The sequence below is a fragment of the Odocoileus virginianus genome, chromosome 2, assembly GCF_023699985.2.
Source record: "Odocoileus virginianus isolate 20LAN1187 ecotype Illinois chromosome 2, Ovbor_1.2, whole genome shotgun sequence".
Taxonomy (NCBI): Eukaryota; Metazoa; Chordata; class Mammalia; order Artiodactyla; family Cervidae; genus Odocoileus; species Odocoileus virginianus.
This window is the reverse complement of record NC_069675.1, coordinates 43,754,817-43,777,844: the sequence shown is the minus strand read 5'-3', so window position 1 is coordinate 43,777,844 and position 23,028 is coordinate 43,754,817. Positions and strand designations below refer to the sequence as shown.

The 23,028-nt window shown below is 45.9% G+C and overlaps 1 protein-coding gene across 3 annotated transcripts in view; it reads left to right on the top strand.

Annotated features, from left to right (window-relative positions):
- Positions 1 to 23,028, top strand: part of NCK2 (NCK adaptor protein 2) — a 112,423-nt gene that overhangs the window by 47,375 nt on the left and 42,020 nt on the right. For all 3 annotated transcript variants that reach the window (XM_070479104.1, XM_070479107.1, XM_070479101.1), the window contains exon 2: positions 16,262 to 16,432. The gene's annotated coding sequence lies outside the window, so the exon portion shown is untranslated. The remainder of the gene's footprint in view (positions 1 to 16,261; positions 16,433 to 23,028) is intronic.

The following is a 23,028-nucleotide window of genomic DNA, read 5'->3' as shown; positions in this document are numbered from 1 at the left end:
GGGCCACAGCAGGCTATCTGCAAAACTGTGTGTCCTGCCTTGGAGCGGGTAGTGAGAAGTGTTGTAATCCTGGTTCAAAGAGGGCGTGATCAGCTCTGGACATTCTTCTGATTGACAGGTGGTGAGGTAAGTGGGAGTCAGCATCGTGTGGTTCCGAAAGGTCTGGGGTCTCTTGCTTGTGGGCCACAGACCGTTAACCTCTCCCAGCTGGCGGGGGTTTCAGTGTCTGCAGAGCAGCTCTAGGGTATTGTTGTGTGTGTCCCTGGAGGAGAATCAGGACCTGCCCCAAGGCTGAACTATTGTTTCTTGACTGCTCCTCCCTTGTCTCTGCATCCCCTCCCTTCCCTGATTAGCAACTGTTTGAGCTTGCCCATTGGAACTCAGGGGGACCTGGAGGCTGAATGAAGCCTATTTCCTGTAATCAAGAATCAAGAAAGGGGGGGACGCAGAAGGCTTTCCTGCCCAGAAGTCCTGCAGGGTCCTGCTGGGTATCAGGGGTAAATGGGAGAAGGCAGGTGTGGCGGTCTGGGTTCAGTCCATGATTCATCATTCCCATGGGATGCTGGCGCCCAGCCCAGACTCCCGTGCATGCACACCAGCCCGTCTGGACAGCACAAAGCTGTGTCTAGGGGCCTGTTAAACAGGGAGGTTGGCCCTTTCTTTGGCAGTGTTCACAAGTAGTGTTGCTTCCACAGTATTGTCATGAGCGAGGTTTCTGTTTGGTTTTAGAGAAACCAGGAGCTGTGGTTTCAGGAGCTGACCTCCTTGCTACTATGAGAACACCCAGCCGTGGCCAGTGCCTGCTGCCCAGGGTTGGTGGGGGAGGAGTTGAGGGGCTCCAGGCCCCTTCCTCTAGTGCCTCCCCTCCTAGCTGGGCTCCCTTCTGCAGAAGATGGAATTTGGGGACCCTAGTCTAGGAGACATGGATTTTCAGTGCTCCTGAGTTGGGCATTTTATCTGGGCCTTTTCAGTGGCTAAAGGTGGAGACTTAAAAAATAGTCACAATCTAAAAGTTGAGAGTTATGTTTTATTCTGGGGGGAATTTTTAGGACTTCAGGAGCCAGCACCTCACGTGACTCTGAGAGAACTGCTCCAAGGAGGTGGGGTAGGAGTCAGGTTATATAGAAGTTTGCAACAAGGGGCAAGTAGTCGGCACATCAAAACTATTTTTGTGAATTAAAGAAAACCAGGTATCTCATGTTAAGGAATTTAGTGCTTTTCTGTGTGTGGGAGGATGTGAGATTTTGGGCTAACTGAAATCTTTCCTTTCATGTGCATCTCAGCTATCTGGGGCCAGCATCCTTCATTTTTCACAACTTGAGTTCTTCGGAGCCTGTAGGGAGTGGCTGCAGCCTAGTAGCTGCTGGATAGCAGGTATTGTCCTCCTTCCTGGGTACCCTCCAGGCTCAGGAATTCTCATTTGGAGGGCTGGAATCGCTGGTGGCGTGACTTCCTGGTTTACTGATATGGCAGGAAATACTTAAATTTCTCAAAGGTGGTTTCATTTACTTGTTTGTTTTGATTTTTTTAAAAAACATAACCTATTGTAAATTCACACTTTTTCTAGTTCAAAATTAGAATTACAAGGTGTTTTAGTTCTTTGATTTTATATTTATATTTCTTTTAGGCTGAAAATTTTTGTCGCTGGGAACATGAACATAATTACCTATTTGCTTGATTATCCCACTTTATTTATACACAACCCATAGAAATGTTTAGAATAGCTCCACCAATATTTTTACCCACACTGTGAGTAGTGAAAACAGCTGAAGATGTTTTTGTCCTCAGGATTTATCCCACTAGGAAACTGCAGCCAAAGAACTGTGTTTCAGAGTCTTCCGGAACAATTCCCCTGTGTGTTCATGCCACCACTTCAGTATATAATTTGGTTAATTTGTTTCCATTTTGCTTTTGATTTTTAGAACTTAAAAAATTAATATCAGTTTATAATTATGTAAACTGATGGTTCCAGAGCCAAAAGAGGTGTCTGCAGAGAAGTCTGCTTTGTGTTCCTGTCTTCTCTTCTTATTCCTTCCATCACTATTTTTAAAAGGGTTATTTTTCTTTCCCTCCTTTTATTTATAGCCTTGTAATGCAAAGTACGTACATGTCTTCATAAGTTAGATATTTGTTTTTAAATTCTTTTTGGTGTTTAGTTGCTTTACAAGCTCTGTTAGTTTCTACTGTAGAGCAAAGTGAATCAGCTGTAGGCATACAAATATCCCCTCTGTTTTGAATCTCCTTCCCATTGAGGTCACCCAGAGCACAGAGTCGATTGCTCTGTGCTCTATAGTAGGTTCTCGTTAGTTATTTATTTTATACACAGTATCAATAGTGTTTATTTTTAATACTTGATGTTTTCTTAGATAAACAATAGCACAGTCTACACACTTACCCCAAACTGGAACTGGAAGATTGTCTTCTAATGATGAGGCAAGTTGTAGCTTAGTTAATCATGACCTTGAGTTAAACGGAGTATGCCTGTCGATTTGGTTATTTTGGACTGGGCAATTACAGCAACTAGGGCTGCCCAGGTGGCTCAGTGGTAAAGAATCTGCCTACCAATGCAGGAGACACTAGAGATGCAGGTTCGATCCCTGAGTCGGAAAGATCCCCTGGAGAATGAAATGGCAACCCACTCCAGTGTTCTTGCCTGGAGAATCCCATGTACAGAGGATCCTGGTGGGCTGCAGTCCATGGGGTCACAAAAAGAGTTGGACACTACTAACCGTACTGAGCATACACAGTTACAGCAACTGCCACCTGAATATTCTAATCATATTCCAAAATATTAATAGTTAGAAAATACATGAATATTTCTGTCTTGTTTTTGCTGTTGAAGAAAAAAAAAAAGGAAACTTGGTCTGTTTAATTTACATATATTCTAGTTCAGTGGGTCTCGGCCCAGTGATTTCATCCCCAGGGGACGTGTGGCAGCTTCTCAGATGTCTGGGGATGTTTTTGATCATTGCAGCTTCAGGCGGGGGGAGCCCTCAGCTCCTGCAGTGAATGGGGAGCCCCCCAAGCCGAGAAGTATCAGCCCTGTGTCTGCCTCTGGTCAGAGCCCTGCACGATGGAAGGGGCCTCGAGACCTTGGGTCACCCGCTACCCTCCGTCCCTCTCTCTGTCCCTTGTCCCTCTACCCTTTCCTTCTCCCTTCCCTCCCCACTTCCTCCCTCTTCCTTTTTCTCCCCTTTCTCCCTTCTTTCCCAGTAAAAGTAGATTTTTACATCTAGGAGTATAGGAAAACCGTTTACAAAGAAAAGCCAGGAGGACACCAACGACTGTGCTTTACAGTCTCGTGTGCAGAGTCCAGCACAGGAAGCCCTGTTCCATTCCGTCTGGTGTAAACCACATGTGCAACCACGTGCTTTGAGGGAAGCTGATTCTGCTTCAGGACCGGTCTCAGGAAGACGGGATGTCTTGTTTGGTGCAGGCATGTGGACCACCACCTGTATGAGAGTAGTGCTTGAAGTTGAGGTTGTGATGTGCTGACAGCACTGTGACTTCACGGTGGATCCTGACATGCTGCCCGCTTAGAAAGATGACCATTCAGAGGCACATGTGGGTGTGGGCGGCAGTGGGCAGCTGGCAGTTCTGTGCCTCTTAGGACATTCTCTTGTCATTGACAACATTCCGCATTCCTCTGGGGTCGCTTTCCCATCTCTCAACTTTCCATGCCAGAGTTCTGTGAGATGCTCATTTTCATCTAACAAAGAGGGTGAGTGGCCCTATCTCTGTATTGTTTAACATGATGTGAATGGGGGCTCACTCCTTTTTCTCACATCGGGGACCCTGAGGAGTACCAACAAGGTGCCTGGTTGCCCCCAATCATTACCAGAGGGGGGCACCTGGCGTGTGTTCACAGTGCGTTGGAAGCAAGTGTTGGAGGCAGTCGTGTCAGGTCCAGTGATGGGCTCGCTGGCCTCGGATCTTGGCATCCCTTCTGCCTGTGGTGATGGAGGAGGCAGGTGGGTGGGTGCTCTTCCTCTAGTTTCTGCATTGCTGCTCTTCCCCAGGTACCACCCACGCTCCGGCAGGTCCGTTCACCCAGCTGCACAGGTTACTGGTCAGCATGTGTCTGTGGCATAAGAGAGCGCAGTACACAGGTTGATTCTGTGGAAAGAAAGAGGTGTCTTTAGGAAAGTCAGACACTAAGGTGACAGCTCACAGGTTTTTAGCCCTGGGGAGCTGGGTTTATCTGATCATTTTGTTAAACATTTGCCTGTGAACTTCAACTCTTGTGACTGCTCTGAGGGGACCCATGGGGGTGGAGAGCATGCTGTGATGGTTACGGGGTGGTCCTGCAGAAATAGCCCAAGTTACCAAAATTCCTTTTGATTTTAAATTCATAGCCCAAAGACACAATATTTATTGTCCTTTTTAGGCCCTTGACTGGAATCTCTTTTTTCATTTATTTTTATTAGTTGGAGGCATACAGCCTCCCTTCCTTGTTTGGCGTTTCCCCTGCCTCCCAAGAAGAGTCTTACAAGCCTTGGACAGTGAGAACCTGAAGGGCTCAGTTCTATTTCAGTGTTTATATGAGCTCTGGGCGAGGCCCTTAAATATTGACAGGGGTCTGAAGCCTTGGTTGATTTTTAAAAAAAAATTTTTTTAAATTTTTTCGGCACAGAAATAAATAGTTTTTGATGTTTTTGAGTGGTGGATATTGAACTCGGGTTGTAGGGCAAAGTGGTTTCCATGTCTTTCTAAAGAGGAGAAGCAGGCACCTCTAGCGGCAGGTGGCCTTCTGATGGGGACAGGTGGGAGGCAGTTCTTAACCATTCCTGGGCAGGTGTGGGCGGCCACGCCCTGGACAGCCAGCCTCTTGGGCTTCAGGATTGACAGGGGTGGTGGTCCTGGCCTTGCAGGATTCCTGCCCGGTGGTGGTGGTGGTGGGGCATCTACTAGCAGTGAAGCAAGACATCATGGGTTCACCATGAGCCTCCTGTGATCAGATCAAGTGCCAAGCCTTTTGTTACCCTAATCAGTTAAGACAAAGCAAAGGGCTGTAAACTGCAGAATTCTGTTGGTGTCTGCCTTCCCGTAGAAACAAGATGCTTCTGGGACTTCCCTGGTGGTGCAGTGGATGAGAATCTGCCTGCCAGTGCAGGGGACTCCGGATCAATCCCTGATCTGGGAGGATCCTACATGCCGTGGAGCAACTAAGCCTGCACAACCCCTGGGTGTGCCCTAGAGCCCGTGCTCCACAAGAGAAGCCACCTCAATGAGAAGCCTGAGCATTGCAATGAAGAGTAGCTCCCCCCACCAAAACAGAACAACACAACAAAAAAGAAACAGGATCATTCTAGAAGAGAAAACCAGTTCAGAAATCTGGCACTGAAAACCTTTCAGTGTTGTAGTGTGGACTCGTTAGTTTATGGTTTTATAACTGGCTGAAGGTTCTGGCATAAACTACAGGTTTCTAAGTGCTTTCATCACCCTCGGTCAGGGCTGCCTGCAGGGTGACTATTTGTGTTCATCTGATTCAGTTCATTTCCTAGGAGAACCCATTACAACCCCATTTTCACTAATTTGCGGTTGTAATCCATCTATTTCAGAGCCAGGATTAAATTATCGCCTACCTCCAGAAGATGTATGTTTGAACTTAAGTATCTGTGGGATTTTCATATTCTGTGAAAGACAAAGGGGTGAAAGTTAGCTTCTTGTTAAGTTTTGTTTTCTTCTATTTACTGTTATTATTTTGTTAGAAAATTTTTACTGTATGTATTTGTTTTTTAAAGACAGCTGAAACCTAACATCAAGGGAAACCTTCCTCCTGTCTCAGGCACCCACATGACCTCATTGGAGCAAGACCACTACTTCTTGTGTGTACATCCACTGTTCTGGAAATAGCTAACTACCAGCTTAACTTCCGCTCCTCTGTCCATGGGATTCTCCAGGCAAGAATACTGGTGTGGGTTACTATTCCCTTCTCCAGGAGATCTTCACGACCCAGGGATTGAACCTGTCTCTCTTGGCATCTAGTGCATTGGCAGGTGGACTCTTTACCATTGAGCCACCTGGGACTTTCCTGTCATTCAGTGTCTGGTGCTGTTATTCAAACTGTTCCTCTCCAATAGCGTCTCAGCCATGTTCTTTCTGTCCATTTGACATGTCCTGCCTGCATTTCCGGTGGAGCCGTGCCCATCCCCTTGGGTGGAGGAACATTGTGGGGAGTGATCGCTGGGAGTATGGATGTCCCCAGTGTGGGCTGTTAGTTTGATTCTCCCCGAGGATGGTGTCAGGTACGTCCTGCCCTTGGTCACGGTCTGTACCACGGCGTGGATGGTGGCCTGGAGACAGGTGTGTGGGGTTTGCAGGTGACGAGTGGATGGAGGGGGGCGGGTTGTCCAGGCCTGAAGCAGAATGAGAACTCTTGAGAACCTGCAGTGTTGGACTGCTGGTGATGTGGAGGAGTGGACCAGGGGGGTCAGCAGGGGCACATGTGTCTGCTTCCTCTCAGAAAGCCACCTGCCAAGTGTAGTGTGAGGGGCCAGGTGGGCTGTGCAGGTGTGAGGCTGCCTGTGGGGGATGCAGTCTCAGCCAGTGTTCTCATGTCCAAAGCATCATCGGCATGTCCACTCTCTGCAGTGGACATCCCTGCTGAGGCCACATGTCATGTGCGGAGACGATGGAGGGTGACCACAGGGCCCTGAGGTCCCCGCTTGGGCCCCTAGCATCCACTCCTCTGTCTGCTTTGTGGGGGTGAAGCCTACATCTGTCTTGTCTGTTGTATGTCCAGCACCCCACATAGTGCAGGGGCTTCAGAAATACTTGCAGAGTGATTTGTCTTGAAGTCTGTCCAGAAGAGAGAACTTTAAGGAAACTTGTCATTTTTTGACTTAGGAAGGATTTGCTTGCTGAAGAGGGCCTAAAGGACCTTGCAGCTCCTCTCACTGTTGGGAGGTTAGTCTCAGGAAGGAGAGATGAGACCTGCTTTCTAGTCCATCATAAACCACCTTTATGTAAAACTATTATGTTCATATAAGACACTGCTCACTTGTCTCCTTTAGAGATTTTAAAATTCTGCAGCAGATACCAATGGGTACTTTGGATGGGACACATCTATTTTAGAAGTTATCTAGAAAAGTTGAACTGAATTTTTTTTTAGGCAAGTGTCTGACCTCAGTCCCTTGCTGGACTGAATCCCCTAAGAAGGATGGCATCTGTGTTGTGCCTTATTTATATACAGTGTCTGCACAGAGCAGATATGTGTCACATTTCCATTGAATAAGTGTGACTTCCATTTATTTATATCAACAAGGTAACTGATACTCTCTCCAAGGAAACCCAGTGTCTAAGGCTAAATGGCAGTCTCTACAGTGCCCAGCTGGAGAAGGAAATGGCAACCCACTCCAGTATTCTTGCCTGGAAAATTCCATGGATGGAGGAGCCTGGTGGGCTACAGTCCATGGGGTCACAAAGAGTCGGACATGACTGAGCGGCTTCACTTCACTCACTTCATACTTTATCACTGGAGAAGGAAACGGCAACGCACTCCAGTATTCTTGCCTGGAGAATCCCATGGAAAGAGGAGCCTGGCGGGCCGTGATCCATGGGGTCGCAGAGAGTCAGACACGACTGATGTGACTAAGCACGCACGCACAGTGCCCAGCTGCTAAGATGTACACTGGGCTGTGCGTCCCCTGAAAGAGAGTCCTTGTGTCCTTTGTCACGTGTGAGGCGTGGCCAGCCTCCACCTGGGTGCCCCTTCTTTCAGACAGGCCTGGTGTTCAGATGCTGAGGGTTTGGAGATAAGTGTTCTTGATTCTGTCCTCCTCACTTTCTCTTCTTCTCTTTGCATCCCTTTGTTCTTACCTGGGACTGATGTCATAACCAAGCTGCAGGTGGTCTGATTAAGCAGGTCTCAGGGGGTTCTGTGTGCAGTGAACAGGCAGTAGGGAAGAGGAACCCTTCCATTTCTGAAATGTGTGGTTAGAACACTCCTATTTCAGCTCTTCTGCATCATCTGAAGATAATTTTTGTCTTTTTGTTCAGTCATTAGGTCATGTCTGACTTTTTGTGACCCCATATACTGTAGCACTCCAGGCTTCCCTGTCTTCCACTCTCTCCCAGGGTTGGCTCAGATTCATGGTCCACTGAGTCAGTGATGCCATCCTGCCCTCAATCTTTCCCAGCATCAGGATCTTTTCCAGTGAGTCAGCTCTTGGCATCAAGTGGCCAAAGTATTGGAGCTTCAAGATCAGTCCTTCTGTTGACTATTCAGGGTTGATTTCCTTTAGGATTGACTGGTTTGATCTCTTTGCTGTCCAAGGGACTTTCAAGAATCTTCTCCAGCACCACAGATCAAAAGCATCAATTCTTTGGTGCTCAGCCTTCTTTATGATTCAGTTCTCACGTCTGTACTTGACCACTGGAAAAACCATAGCTTTGACTATACTGACTTGTGTCAGCAAAGTGATGTCTTTGCTTTTTACTACACTGTCTTCTGCTGAGCTATAAATTTGAATAATGCATCACAAGGTGAGTAGAGGTTTAACTCATTCCCTAACTTTGTTCTGTCTTTGTGTCCATGTTTTCACAGAACAAGTTATATGCATGGAGACGGTGAATTTCAGGATTTACTGATTTCAAAGCATCCTCCTTAAGGAGTAGGCCAGGGAAACAGTGAATTCTGAGAGGGCTTGAAATCATGTCCTGAGTGTTTCCTCTGCACAGACTGGCATCGTGGAGCCTAGTTCGTCATTTCTCTGTGCATGTAAATGAGTGGATCTCAGCCTTTCTTTGATGTGTACAGTGGATGAGGGTTGTTGGAGGAAACCTGGCTGCATGAGGAAGTGGCTTTTCTTTTTGCCGGGTGGCCGTTGAAATGTGTTTCCTCTGTGCCCAGTTGAAAGGCCGGGCATGTAGATTTTCATGCTCTTAGCTCTGAAAGTGCTTACACAGCTAATCTGGCTTTTATGTTTATTTCCACTTGGAGCTCAGCGGGAGGCTCTTTGGAGATATTCGGACAGAAATGACTTAATTGGATTTCAGCCCAGACACAGCATTTGATTCGCTTTATGGATGGCATTAATTGGGCCGTTGCCATGGGAAGTCATCTATACATTTTTGAGCTTGAGAGTTTAGAAGTCCTTTTTGATTCATTCAGTCTGTCTCATTGGCTTCTTGCTAGTTTATTTGATCAATGACAGAATCAAGAAAAATAAATTTATAGCAATAAAATGAAGACATATGGTTCGTTAGCAGAACCATCATGGCACGGGTGCACTGATTTGTGTTGAAGGCTCCGTGTTGACACTCAAGAGCTGGATCAGGCTGTGTGTAAGGAATTCAGGGTCTCTTGGTTTGAAATTTGGGAGAAGAGGATTCTAAACCCTGGAGCACTGAATGGTGCCATTGTTGTTCAGCCGCTAAGTCATGTCTGACTCTGCAACCCCATGCACTATAGCACGCCAGGCTTCACCGTCCTTCACTGTCTCCCAGAGTTTGCTCAAATTCATGTCCGTTAAGTCAGTGATGCCATCCAGCAGTCTCATCCTCTGCTGTCCCCTTCTCCTTTTGTCTTCAATATTTCCCAGAATTAGAGTTTCCAGTGAGTTGGCTATTGACTCTTCACCTCAGGTGACCAAAGTATTGGAGCTTCAGTGTCAGTCCTTCCAATGAATATTCAGGGTTGATTTCCTTTAGGTTTGACAGGTTTGATTTCGTTGCAGTCCAAGGGACTCTCAACAGTCTTCTCCAGCACCACAGTTTGAAAGCATCAATTTTTTGGTGTTCAGCCTTTAAGGTTCCACTCTCACATCTGTACATGACTACTGGAAAAACCGTAGCTTTGACTGTACAGGCCTTTGAGGGCAAAGTCATGTGTTTGCCTTTTAATACACTGTCTAGGTTTGTCATAGCTTTCTTTCCAAGGAGCAAGTGTCTTCATCACTGCAGAGATTTTTTAGCCCAAGAAGGTAGTTTTTCCACTGTTTCCACTGTATCCCCATCTATTTGCCATGAAGTAATGGGACTGCATGCCATGATCTTAGGTTTTTGCACCATTGTGGCAGATTCATAGAAATCACTGAGGAAGTGTAAGTTTATTGGATAATGAATGTCTGATAAGAGTCATTCTGTCTAGAACCTGCCATGTGGCTGAGCCATATGGACGGCAGCATGTGGAGGTCCCTTCCTGGAGGCGCTTCTGTTGCCTTTGAATGGGGACGGTTTAGTTATAAAAGAGCAATTGCTGCAGGAATGGAGGACGTTCCTGTAGAATGTTCCAGAAGAGGGGACGTTTGGGTTCATTCCTCCTGGACGATGAGTTGGTTTTGGCTGGATAAACTGCAGGTGTGAATCTCTTCCTGGATGGTGGAGGAAATAGACATACAGGCACAAAAGTGCGAAAGTATCTGGCATTTGGGGAAAATGTGGGTGAGTCATGTTGACCATTTTCAGAATATTCAAAAGCAGCTAAATATACTTTAAAAACACAATGATATTAAAATTCATATTCAATTGGCATGATCATGAGTTTGTTCTCTGAAAGTATTTCTTTTAACCATTAGCCACATACAGTTAGAAATGTCATTTAGATCACCTGTGTGTCTAAATTATCTCAGATGAGAATTCAGTGTCTATATCTTCCTTCTTTCCTGTCTTTCCTTCCTTCTGTCTTTTTCAACAAAAGAGGTTTTATTCAATAGTGTGATTTTGTGTTTAAGGTTTATCTTGGTCAACATGCTTTTTATTTGTGGTGTAATTACCTGGAAAACAATGAAATCCTGTGGACACTTTGTAAAGAATACAGGTGACCCTTTGCAAAATATTTTGTGTAATTGGACTATCCAGTTACGGCATTAGGATGTGTATATATACACAGGTATGTGTATATAGGGCTGTATACACACACCTACATGTATGCTGATTCTGAAAACTGGTTTGGATCAGTGGAAATGGCTTCAGAGAAACACCTATGATGCCTTTTGGAGGGTGGGGACTGTTGTATTAAGAGGCTAGCATCAAATATATACACAGAATCTTACAAAGCGTTAGAATAGGTATTACTAATGTCATTCCTATCTGCTAGAATTCTGAGGCAGTGACTGTAAAATTTAAGTTCATATTAAGATTTGCCTCATGACTTCCTTGTCATGGTGTTTTAGATAAATGTATTGATACATTTTTGGTCCCACATCATCAATTTTGGGTAATTCTCAAATCCACTCCCGTGTGCTGAGCTCACGGCTACAAATTAGGGGCATCGAGACCTCATTACAACTGAGGACATGGAGGAACAGGACCAAGGTGGGAGGGGCATGTGGGGGCTGAGCAGGTCTGGGACCCACGACTCCTGCCACTTTTTTTGGTCATGGGGTGTGTGGTCAACTCACTGCCGGCAGTTTTGTTCTCTTCTCCATTCTAGAAGACTTGAAGGCACATGTCTGCATTATTTCAGAACACAGAACCCTCAGAGCTTGGCATCTGACCAGTGACCCTGCTCCCCACACCTCCCCAGCCACGTGTGGTATCTTCTTGAGGCTGTTCAGAGTTAGAAATTCATGTTCTTTCTGCCCCATTTTCATTAATCAACTTGTGATCCTCACACAGATGAAGTCCACTGATAACCAGTGTTATCATTTAAATTGATTCCAGCCCATGGCAGAAAAATCTGGTGGTTTCCTTTTCAGGACAGTTTTATCTTGAGTAAAAGTCCAAATTTGGTGGGACTTTCTGAAAGGTGGACCCTGCATCTGGCTGCCAGCAATGAGCACTGGCAGGGCTACTGTGCACAGGGTAATAAGGAGCAAGTGCGGTCTTGTCCCTGGAAGCATTAGTGTTTTTTTCTTTTTAGTAAAAGAAAAAAGATAATTGCCTTTGGCTTGTCCTGCAGATTAGGGGTCTGGGCAGTTCACTGGGTGTGTTTTGCATGTTTATCTCATATACTCATGTACTATGAGGTTTGGTCATGATACTCATCTGGCATAATCCAAGAGTCTTGAGCTTATGTGCAGTGTTCAACAGTCAAACAGTGTAACTCAGTAATGTTTTTCTGCATTGACATCTAAGAGAAATAGTGCCTTTGTTTTTATTTATGTATGTATTTTATTTATTAATTTAACAATGTTTTGTTAATTTCCGCTGTATAGCAAAGTGACTCAGTTTTACACATATATACATTATTTTTTATATTCATTTCCATTATGGTTTATCATAGGTTTTTTTTAACTTTTTATTTTATATTGGAGTAGAGCTGATTAACAATGTCATGATAGTTTCAGGTGGACAGTGAAGGGACTCAGCCATACATATACATGTATGCTTTCTCCCCCAAAGTCCCCTCCCATCCAGGCTGCCACATAACACTGAGCAGAGTTCCTTGTACTGTACAGTAGGTCCTTGTTGGTTGTCCATTTTAAATACAGCAGTGTGACATTTCCATCCCAAACTCCCTACCTATCCCTTCCCCCCATCTCTCCCTCCAGCAGCCATGAGTTCCTTCTCTAAGTCTGAATCACAGGATGTTGAATATAATTCCCTGTGTTATACAGTAGGACCTTGTTGTTCATCCATCCTATAGATAATAGCTTATATCTGCCAACCCCAACCTCCCCATCTACCCCCATCCCACCCCTTGGTAACCACAAGTTTGTTCTCAGATTAAGGTGGCGTGTGTGGTCATGGACTTGCATCGTAGAAACTATGACACTATCCTTCCCTGATTTGAGAGGCAGAAGCTGGGCTCCCATCGTGGCAGACACTCCAGACTGATGGTGGTGACAGATGACCTTTGCCCAGGTTTGGAGGTTCTGGTCCTTTAGTGGTGATCCATGTGGGGAGAAAGAGTCCAGTGGGGCTCTGCAGTCAAGCAGGCCTGGGTTTGAATCCTGGCTCTGGGCCTGAGGGTCTGGTGGTTTGGTTCCTGAGCTGCCAATGAGGTGTGTCGCCTGGGCTGCCGTGAAGGTGGATGAGGCTTTGGTGAAGCTGGAGCCACGAACACAGTGTCCCTGGGACCTGTGCAGTCACTTCTGTGCTTCTGTGGGTTGGGAGGTAGAGTGCTGGTCTTCACGGGGAGCCTTTAGGAGATTCACGTCATCTAGGCAGTAGGCAGGGCTGCATGTCCATCCTGCCCAAAGCGGGGGGGGGGCACCCACCCAGCCTTTGGCTTCAGTGGGAGGTCATGAGCCTCTCATTAATCCTAAACACTCTACTGCAGGGAAACCTGTCAGTGATGGACACCAGCCCTGAATGGCCACGTCCACTGAGATTTGGAGGAAACCACGCAGGTGGCCCAGAAAAACAGCCAGGGCAGGTGGCATGGGGCACCCGGAGTTCAGGCAGGGCTGGGACAGCTGGTTTGGGTGTCTGGAGGCCAGGCCCGTGGGGACAGGCAGGGCTGCTTGGGGGCAGCCACCTGACCCTAGCACCCTCGCTGATGTCCCAGCTGAATGCCCCCCGAGACTGGGGAGAACCCCAGGTTGGGCCCAGGCTTTTCAAAATACAGTCAAGAAAAAGAAAACCTCAGTATTGCAGAAAATTCAGATAGTCCTTTGGTTTTGCCGTGGTAGAATGATCGGGGTCCAGATCATTGTGTACAAAGGGGTGCATTTAGTATTTGTGTTAATTTCCTTCTACTCTGTCCTCATCTCTTTAATTCCTATGGGGAGATGCAAGTGGTGCTTGTGGGGAAATGCCTTTAAAGACAAGCATGCACTATCCCCTCCTGCCTGAGCAGGCTGTGAAATGTCCTCCAGTGACCACCTTGGCCCCAGTGACCTTAAACCTGGCAGTGTTTGCAGTTAGAGGTGATTTTCTACAAAGTGTGTGCTTTCCTGGTGGACTCTATCACAGGTTGTACTAAAGACCTGATCTGAAGTGCTCGTCCTTAACAGAGGCTTTGAATAGTCCACATTAAACGTGGCAGTGGGTGGATTTCATAGAAACCCAGCAAGGGAGCAGCTTGGTCTGTGTTCACTTCTGAGGAAGGTGTGTGGTTCGTGCACTGACGCTTGGTCAATGAGATGCTTTTCTTGAAGAACACACCACCCCTCCATCTCACACACTTGGATCTCAGGTGACCAGGCCATCTTTGTTGTTGTTCAGTTTCGTCTGACTCTTTGCGACCCCATGGACTGCAGCACTCCAGGCTCCTCCACTGTCTCCTGGAGTTGGCTCAAATTCATGTCCATTGAGTCAGTGATGCCATCCAACCATCTCATCCTCCGCTACCCTCTTCTCCTCCTGCCCTCAATTTTTCCCAGGGAGGCTCTGGTTGGAACCCCTTCACTGGCTAAGATCCTGGGTATCCACCTGGATGGCCACAGCGAGTGTCAGAGGACAAGACTTCCAGACCCAGGCTGTGGCGCTGGTGAACTGGGAGGGAAGATAAATTCTCTGGCACTAGGCTTGCTGCTGGTGTGGTAGGTTCAGCTTTGACGCCTGTGTTCCTCACTCCAAGCCTGCTAAGGAGAGTCTCTGCCTCTCTGAGAACATTAAGTCCTGTGGCAAAGTGAATGTTAGTATCTATCCCGGGATGTTGTTGGGAGGATTAAATCACACACACCATAAGAGTACCGTGCACATGGGCAACTCAGCCAGCCCCCCAGACGCCCAAGGACCTTGGCTTGAGCTCTGACTCCAGGCACATGAACTTTTCAATGAAAATTTTAAAGCTACAACTTATGTCCAGAAGAACCCCTGACAATACTAATAAAGAGGTGGTGTTTGCAGACACAGCTGTGTTTAGCCAGTGGGTTTCCCCAGTAAGTGGCATGTGTCAGGCCCACAGTGAGAAATTGGAATTCTTGGTCAGGTCTGGAGTCCAGATAGCAAAGCATCTGTTTTCTGTCTTGTTTCTGAAAACACTCAGCAGAGAGAATGTTGCCATCCTGGTGCACATCTAAGATCTCGTCTGGGTCTCGTATCCCTGGTGTGTCTGCCCAGCACCTTTTCCTTGCGTTAAATCATACGTTAAAACAAAACAAAAATCATTCAAACCCTTGAAATAATACCAGAGAATGCATAAGTGGAATTCATTTTTTAATCAACATTTATGAACTTGCCTTATAACATTTTTATGAAAGACCTCCCTGAATTATCCTTTTCTATTTGACTAAAATAGAACTCGACTCTTCTGTGGGGTGTTTAATGATGTTGTGAGTCATCATCATGGTTTGATGAATTAATAGATCTAGTCCAAGTGAATGGTCAGGACAGATCCCTTCTGGGTTTGAAGCATAATTAAAGATGCCAGTGGACCCCCTTGGAGTCCACAATGCCTCAGGGTTCCCTCAAAGGACAGATCAGGACTGAAAATAGGTACCCAGGTGTGGGGGCCATGAGGCCACAGCCAAGTCCCACAGCCGGGAGGGAGGGGGCTGCGGGTCCCCTCTATCAGCTCCTCCTCTGTAGTTTCCAGGATGCTGTCTTCAGATTCCTGTAACGATATTTTCTTTTTAAAAATTTTTATTGGCGTCGAGCTGATGTACAATGTTGTGTTAGCTTCCGTTGTATAGCAAAGTGACTCAGTCATACATACGACATATGCATACAGTATAGCCTCTCTTTTTCAAATTCTTTTCCCATATATGTCATTTGAGTATTGAGTAGAGTTCCTTGTGCTATACAGTAGGTCCTTGTTAGTATCTATTTTATATACAGTAGTGAGAGAGAGAGTGTGTGTGTTCATCCCGATAAGGACGAAGCTGTGGGTCTGGCGGGGCCTTTCTCAGTGAATGGTCCACACAGGAGATGAAATCTCTATGCGGTATCCATGCTCTGCAATTCTTCTCCCTAATTAGGCTCCCAGATGGGCTTTTTGAATTTCCTCTTGGCAGCTGCTCTTTTGTTTTCAGCAGGCTTGTAGGGCATGGGCAGCGGTATTGTGGGGAGGGGGCTAGAAGAGATCTGGGAGCGTGGGTCCCTCGGTTATCCCCAAGGGGGTCCCCACCTGCCCTCTGCCTCCGTGTTGACCCAGGGTCTGGAAGGTAGAGCAGGGCAAAGGAGTTTTTGTTTGGGTCGAGGTCAGTAAATATAAAGCACATTTTTTCCTGGGGTCTATTAAAGATATTTGGAGAAGGAAATGGCAACCCACTCCATTATTCTTGCCTGAGAAATCCCATGGACAGAGGAGCCTAGCAGGCTACAGCCCATGGGGTCACAAGGAGTTGGACACAACTGAGTGACTAAACAACAGCCACAACAAGTAAAAGGATTGGTTTCAGGCAAACAATCAGTTATTTCTCAAGCAGTAACTTAAAGTCCAACAAGCAAGCTGCCCTGATAAACAGTGTTTTCTGTCTCTTTTCAGATTTCCTACGTTCCTTTTCTTCGAGCAGCTTTCTGGATCGTCACCATCTGCTGAGATCTGAGTTAGACAGGAGAACTCCAGCAGTTTGTGACTTCAGGTGCAGTCAGCTGAGGAACTCGCCCTTTGAGGAGCTCTGCGTTGCGTGTCACCTCTCATAACTGGGCGCCGAAGGTGAGTGTGGCTTTCTGCCTGAGACAGGCAGGAGTGACTGCTTTCACCTTAGATGCCCATGTTGCACTGGGAGTACGCTTTATGTTAATAAAATGGCAATAAATGTAGCTCTGATTTGTTGAGCCTTGTGAAATGTAAGTTGCCAAGGGATGTGGTTCAGAAATTAGACTCACTCTTCCTGCTTTGGTGCCTGGTGGCAGCAGGTAAGCTAGGAGGCCGGACCGTGGGTGCCTCCAACCTGTGAGATGCCCGGCACCTGAGCTCCTGGCTGGACAGGTAGTCTTGTGTTTGTAGGAGATGGGCCTTCTCTGTGTCACGTGGGATGGGTGTCCGGGATACGTAGGAGCTGTCTTCAGGGTGAGCTCCATCTCGTGAGGCTTGATCCTAGCTTGGATGCTGGGAAGATAAGTTTGCATCTAAACATCAAATGGATAAGGATTCCGAGGGAGGGTTTATGTATTCCTATGAGAAATCTTCTCGTGTGTTAAAATCATGCTTGTGACACAGCTTGTGGCTTGAGATTCAGGGCTCCCAGAATAACAGGTACTGGACAAACGGATGTCTCTACAATAGGCGTTTCTCAGCCCTAACATGATTTTGGACCATTTGATTTAGATGATACAAGATGCTGGCTGGCGATCAGTTCCTCTGGGGTCCTGGCTCTGACTGGGCAATAAAGTGTTTTATGAGAAGGTTCAATTCACTTTCAGAGTGTTGTCTCCTAAGTGGAGGTCTGTTGTTGTTCGCTCACTCAGTTGTGTCCAACTCTTTGCAACCCTGTGGATTGCAGCACTCCAGGCTTCCCTGTCTTTCACCATCTCCCGGAATTTTGCTTAAACTCATGTCTGTTGAGTTGGTGATACCATCCAACCATCTCATCCTTTGTCACCCTCTTCTTCTTTTGCCTTCCGTCTTTCCCAGCATCAGAGTCTTTTCCAGTGAGTTGGCTTTTCTCATCAGGTGGCCAAAATATTGGAGTTTAAGCTTCAGCTTCAGTCCTTCCAGTGAATCTTCAGAATTGATTTCCTTTAGGCTTGACTGGACTTGCCTGGTGACTCAGATGATAAAGAATCTGCCTGCAGTGCAGGAGACCTGGGTTATCCCTGGGTTGGGAAGATCCCCTGGAGGAGGGCATGGCAACCCATTCCAGTATTCTTCCCTGGAGAACCCCATAGACAGAGGAGTCCATGGGATCGCAAAGAGTTAAACGTAACTGAAGTGACTCAGCACAGCACAGGATTGACTGCTTTGATCTCCTTGCTGTCCAAGGGGCTCTCAAGAGTCTTCTCCAGCACCACAGTTTGAAAGCATCAGTTCTGCAGTGCCCAGCCTTCACTGTGGTCCAATGCTCACACCCATACATGACGACTGGGAAAACCATAGCTTTGACAATACAGACCTTTGTCAGCAAACTGATGTCTGCTTTTCAACACACTGTCCAGGTTTGTGGAGGAATAATACCCAGTTTATGAGCTTTCCTTCCAAGTCTTATTTTGCTTCTATTATTCATAAATTCCTTTATACTATTCTTTTTTTTTAAACCATTTGTTTTACATTAGAGAGTATAATTGATTTGCAATGCTGTGTTTCAGGTGTACGGCAAAGTGATTCAGTCTTATATAAATACACACATACACGTCTTCAAATTCTTTTCCTTGTTAGGTTATTACAGGATATTGAGTAAAGTTTCTTGTGCTATGCAGTAGGTCCTTGTTAATTATCTGTTTTTATATTAAGTGGTGCATACATGTCAACCCCAGACTCCTAATTTATTTCTCGCCCTGACCTTTCCTCTTTGGTAACCATACATTTGGGTTTAAACTATTCTTGAACCCGTGACTTTGGACTACAGAATCTCTTGGTTTGAGTGTTGTAGATTTCTTACTTTAATATAAATTAGAATTTTCTTTCATTTGGTCTAAAACTGCTACTAAACTTTTTGTAAATCGGGTTTTTCTCCTCAGCCCCCTTTTGTTTTTGAACCACCTGGATTTCAGTTATGTTCCCCTTTGGTGTGTGGCCAGCAGAAGGGCATGGAGTCAATATGTCGTGTTTCTTAGAAGTAAGATGGTGAATTCTGCTCTACTGTTTCCTTGGAGCAAGGTACTCTCCCACCTGTTTGGGGAAGAGGCGGGGCATCCATTGTGATTTCCAGGTCAGGTCCTGATTTGGAATTGAGAACCTGGAGCCCATCTCACAGCTGATCCAAGCCCTCCTCCTCTCTGTGTCCCCATAAGTGACCCCGAGACTCCCTCTTCCCCACAGGACATGGCTGGCTCTCTCTGGCTTTACGTCCTCCTGGGCAGTGAACAGCCATTCCTAGGTTTCTCTTCCAGACATGTGAGTGGACGGCACTGGGTGTTTATCCTGGGAGGTTTCCTTTGCATAAAAAAATCTTAGCTATGACCACTCAATTTTTTAAATAGTCATTGAAGGGAAACCTGTTAAAACTTGTTCATTTTTAAGTATAGTCATGTATCAATCGATTTGTTAGATTTCATGTGAATATAAGCTAGAAATTAGTGTGAATCCTTGAATCTGGTCAACAGAATTCATTAGTGATTCATCAGTAATGGAGTCTTGACATGAATTCTTTAGAAGGTTGGTCATGGGTGACATTAGCAGACTCTAAGTGACTGTCTGGGTCCTCTTCCAGAAGGTCATAAGTCAGGGGGAAATCACAGGCTTAATTGACGAAGTGTTGATGTGTCCTGCATAAGTGCCCAGCGAGAGTCTGTTACCATCACGCAAACAAGAGGCGATGCCCGGTATCATGCAAAGGTACTTACAAAAATATTTGTATGCATGTAATTTTAAATAGACTTTTAAGTTTATGAGAGGCACAGCAAAACCCTGATTTTCTTATTAAGAATCGCTTTTGTGGTTTTGAAAATGGTTCAGTGGGAAAATCAGTAGATCTGTCCTTTCACGTAATAAATATTGACTGTGAGCACAGCTGGATTCTAGGCTACTCTTCCTGCAGTGACTGTTTTAGCAGCTACAAAAATAGATGGAATACAGTTGTTTCAGACTCTCTTTCTCGTGGCCTGTGGGATGGGTGTGACCCTGACAGCTCTGGGGTTGAGATGACCGCTATGCCAGGTTCTTACAGCAAGTCTCGGGTGCCCGAGGCAGGGAAACCGAGTGAATTTTACAGAAGGGGACTTGGAGCAGGGGCATCATGGGGCTTAAGGCACAGGGCTGCTGCTGCTGCTGATTAGTTGCTAAGTCATGTTGGACTCTTTGCAACCCCAGGGACTGTAGCCTGCCAGGCTCCTCTGTCCATGGGATTCTCCAGGCAAGAATACTAGAGTGGGTTGCAATTTCCTACTCCGGGGGGTCTTCTGACTCAGGGATCAAGCCCACTTGCATGGCAGGCAAGTTCTTTACCACTGAGCCACCTGGGAAGCCCATGGTAATCAGTCTGCACATCATTTAAGCAGTAACAGGTGGGGACTGGCATATGCTGTTGGGTCAGTGGTCTTTGATGTGCCCACGGGAAAGGTGATGGTTTGGTCAGCCTGTCACTTGCCTTGTCCTGGAGGGAAAGAAAATAGTGCCAACCAGGTAAGGTGCTAAGTGAGGAGTCAACCTCAGATACATTTCCACATTACTGGGCACCCCAAGTTGGTGCCGTCTCAGCTAGCCTTCCCTGGGGCTGGGCCAAGGGGAGCAGTCTTGAGGAGGGATGTCAACTGCATCTCTGGGTGACCCGAGGGGGCCCCCAAGCCCTCTGTATCCAGGGCCTATAGTCCTTGCGCTGTATTCTTTTCTCCCCTGGACCATCCTTCCCATGTTGAAATTAAGGAGCCAGGTCCTGAGAACTCCCTGGCCTTGACTTTGCCTGATTTGAGGGGAGTAGAGATCATGGGAGGAGCGTGGAGACAAACCCCTTCCATTTCCACTGGAGTGAACTTAACAATATAGAGTCTACCCTTAATTATTCCCTGGATAACTCAGCATTGACAGTGACTCACTATTGTTGGAAGCTGGCTGGTATTTCCTGGAGATGGAGGATGTGAATAGTTCATAAGTTGTGCTGAAGATTGTTTGAAAATCTACTTGAGGACTTTTTCAGATCAGTCTAATGGGTGGAAGGACGTGGGTGTTATGCGGGAAGACGGTGCGTAGATGACAAGACATGTGGGTACAGAAAGATAATCCAGACTGGATTTCACGCTGTGGCAGTTGCTGATGTGAATACCCAAGGTGTAAATGTTAGCATAGGCATCATTGTACTGACCTTTTCTGTTATCTTTTTAGTCTGTATTTCATTTATTTTTTCTCTGATTACTATCCTTCCTGCTACTAACTATGGGCTTCACTTGGTCTTCTTTTTCTGGTTCCTTAAGGTGTAAAGTTTTTTATATTTGGATATTGGGTTTTTTTAATGTGGGTTTTTATCACTCTGAACTTCCCTGCTAGAACTACTTTTAATGCATCCCATTAGTTTTGGTCTATTGTGTTTCCATTTCCATTTGTCTCAAGATATTTTTTTATTGAAATAGAGTTGATTTACAATGTTATATTAGTTTCACATGTACAATATAGTGATCAATGTTTTTTATGTGTTGTGAAAGTGAAAGTCGCTCAGTCGGTCCAACTCTTTGCGACCCCCATGAACTATACAGTCCATGGAATTCTCCAGGCCAGAATATTGGAGTGGGTAGCCGTTCCCTTCTCCAGGGGAATCTTTCCAACCCAGGGATCCAACCGAGGCCTCCCGCATTGCAGGCAGATTCTTTACCAGCTGAGCCACAAGGGAAGCCCAAGAATACTAGGGTGGGTAGCCTATCCCTTCTCCAGCGGATCTTCCCAACCCAGGAATCGAACTAGGGTCCCCTGCATTGCAGGTGGATTCTTTACCAACTGAGCTATCAGTGAAGCCCTTTATACACTGTACTCCATTTAAAATTATTACAAAATAATGGCTATATTTTCTTGTGCTATAGAATACATCCTTGTTACTTATTCATGGTAGTTTGTGTTTCTTAATGTCTCATGTATTTTTTTATTTCTTCTTTGACCCCTTGGTTGTTCAGTAACCTGCTATTTGATTTTCATATATTTATGAATTTTCCAATTTTCTTCTTATAACTGATTTCTAGTTTTACACTATTGTGATGGGAAGAGATGTAATTTCATTCTTAATTTTATTAATACTTGTTTCTGGCCTCACATGTGGTACTGTATATCCTGGAGAATGTTCCGTGTTCTTCATAAAAATATGTATTCTGCCTGCCCCTATTGGATGAAATGCTTTGTCAGTGTCAAGTCCATCTGGTCTAGTGTGTAGTTTAAGTACAAATTTTCTTATTGACTTTCTGTCTGGATGATCTATCCGTTGTTGAAAGTGGTATATTGAAGTGCCCTACTGTTACTGTATTGTTGTCTATTTCTCCCTTTAGGTCTGCTAATATTTGCTTGAGATATTTGTTGTCATTCAGTCACTAAGTCCTGTCCAACTCTTTGTGACCCCATGGACTGTAGCACTCCAAGTTTCTCTGTCCTTCACTATCTCCCAGAATCTGCTCAAATTCATGTCCATTGAGTCAGTGATACCATCTAACCATCTCATTCTCCGTTGCCTCCTCCTCCTGTTGCCTTCCATCTTTCCCAGCATCAGAGTCTTTTGCAATGAGTTGGCTCTTGGAATCAGGGGCTGAAGTATCGGAGCTTCAGCTTCAGCATCAGTTCTTTCAATGAATATTCAAGGTTGATTTCCTTTAGGACTGACTGGTTTGATCTCCTTGCAGTCCAAGGGACTCTCAAGAATCTTCTCCAGCACCACAATTTGAAAGCATCAGGAGTTACTCAGTGTCTAGGGTTGGCTGTAGCCTTTGATGTTTTAGTAGATGTAGTGGCTAGAGCTGCAATAATTGGTTTAAATAGTTGCCCAGTAAGTACTGAATGTTGCTTAAAAAAAAAAAATTATTGTAGTGTTGATTCTACCACAGTTAACCTGCTTGTGAATCAGTGGAGGCAGATGTAAAGTACCAGGCACTTACTAGGGGCTTGACTCAGGCTTGGCCCCTCCAGGACACTATATGTGACTGAAATACAAGTCTTATTACCCCCTTTTGTATAGGCAGAGACACTGAGCGAAGATGGTTCCCAGGGTCGCAGAGTGGAACTCACAGCAGCGTTCTGCCCTGCCCATGGTCCGCTGCTTCCAAGCTGGTATTCCTTCTGCTTCCTGTCTCTGACATCCCACAGAAGTGACATGGCGGAGACTGGTATCGGAGTGCCTTCTTTAAACCAGGGACCCCTCACCACTATGAGAGATGAAACAACTTGGCCACAACCCAGTGCCCATAGGACAAAGTGGGCTGTGCACCCACATCTTTCTGACCCAAAGCCTTTCATTCTTGCTCGACAGTGAATTTTATTTTCCCTCGCAGAATCTCCAGCAACAAAGGTTGGTTTGGAAGCCAGTTCCTTTGGAATCTCAAGGAATGCATGAAGGAAGCCTTTGGAAGGGGTTGAGGGTGGGAGCCAAGACCTGACTCCCCCAGAGGCTTCCACTCCTCCTGAAGACCCCAGAACCAGCTCAGCAGTCCTCGGACCTGCACTTGTGTCCATCCCGGCTGTGTCTG